Source organism: Oncorhynchus masou, chromosome 11, assembly GCF_036934945.1.
Source record: "Oncorhynchus masou masou isolate Uvic2021 chromosome 11, UVic_Omas_1.1, whole genome shotgun sequence".
Classification (NCBI taxonomy): domain Eukaryota; kingdom Metazoa; phylum Chordata; class Actinopteri; order Salmoniformes; family Salmonidae; genus Oncorhynchus; species Oncorhynchus masou.
Genome location: NC_088222.1, coordinates 36835987 through 36837580, shown reverse-complemented (window position 1 = coordinate 36837580; position 1594 = coordinate 36835987). Strand labels below are relative to the sequence as shown.

Sequence of the window (1594 nt, the reverse complement as noted above, 5' to 3'; positions counted from 1 at the left end):
CACCATCATTTGCAAATAAATTCATTAAAATCCTACAATGTGATTTTCTGGATTTTTTTCTTCTCATTTTGTCTGTCATAGTTGAAGTGTACCTATGATGAAAATGACAGGCCTCTCTCATCTTTTTAAGTGGGAGAACTTCCACAATTGGTGGCTGACTAAATACTTTTTTGCCCCACTGAAACTAACATCCTGAGTGTGGCAGTGGATATGCTCTCAAGGGAGGGTCCACCACCTTGGGACTGGAGCCTACATCCCCAGGTGGTGCAGCTCCTGTGGGACAAGTTGTCGGCTCCTGCCTTATATGCACTCCAGCCTCTGCCGTGTCCATAGATATCCCAGCCAAATGCCGGGAAGTCCCCGCACTATATAGTAGCTCTCTCGGGGAAGTGTCCAAAAACTCACATTACAGTAGGTTTCAGAGTTGCAGTCAATTGGTTTAACCCCAGAGCTGCTAGACATGGTTGCCTTTTCGTTATTGATCACTCTGAATGTGATGAAGCCAGTCTGAAACTAATTTCTTGGGTTTGGTCCATAAGTCTCTGGTGGTTTGTTGGTCTCCATGGTCATAGACAATAGGAATGTGGCTCAGTTGGTAGAGCATGGCAATTGCAATGCCAGGTTTGTGGGTTTGATTTCCACGGGGGACCAGTATGAACAAATCTGAAAATGTATGCATTCATTACTGTTAGTCGCTCTGCATAAGAGCATCTGCAAAATAACTCAAATGTAAAACCCAGATTGTATCCCACTGGGTAGTGCTTGAAGAGTTGGTAGAGGTTTCCCCCTTAAAGTGTGGTGATGGAGGCCAGGTTCCAGAGGGAAGTTGTTGGAAATGTGCCACACTTACATGTCCTCTACCATGATGTCATAATACCCAGGGTTCTTGAAGTTGGTGGTGGTTGTGCCCTCTGCTGTTCCAAAAGTGGCCTTGTTGGCCCAGTTCCCCTCTCTAACTGGCCAGTTGGGGTTACTTCCCTTCTGGCTGGACCAGCGGTCGCCCACTTTACACTTCTCATAAATGTTGTTTATGTGCACGCTAGCCACCAGTGGTCATGTCACAGAAGGTCTGATTGACCACCCCACTGGCTGTGGTCAGGTAGTATAGCTCATCTTCATTTTGGTTATACAGTGCCTTGCGAAAGTATTCGGCCCCCTTGAACTTTGCGACCTTTTGCCACATTTCAGGCTTCAAACATAAAGATATAAAACTGTATTTTTTTGTGAAGAATCAACAACAAGTGGGACACAATCATGAAGTGGAACGACATTTATTGGATATTTCAAACTTTTTTAACAAATCAAAAACTGAAAAATTGGGCGTGCAAAATTATTCAGCCCCTTTACTTTCAGTGCAGCAAACTCTCTCCAGAAGGATGAGGATCTCTGAATGATCCAATGTTGACCTAAATGACTAATGATGATAAATACAATCCACCTGTGTGTAGTCAAGTCTCCGTATAAATGCACCTGCACTGTGATAGTCTCAGAGGTCCGTTAAAAGCGCAGAGAGCATCATGAAGAACAAGGAACACACCAGACAGGTCCGAGATACTGTTGTGAACAAGTGTAAAGCCGGATTTGGATACAAAAA

General features: G+C 44.2%; 1 pseudogene; it reads right to left on the bottom strand.

Moving 5' to 3' along the window:
• Positions 1 to 365: 365 nt before the first annotated feature.
• LOC135547866 (intelectin-like) lies at positions 366 to 1183 on the bottom strand (annotated as a pseudogene).
• Between the last annotated feature and the right edge of the window lie 411 nt (positions 1184 to 1594).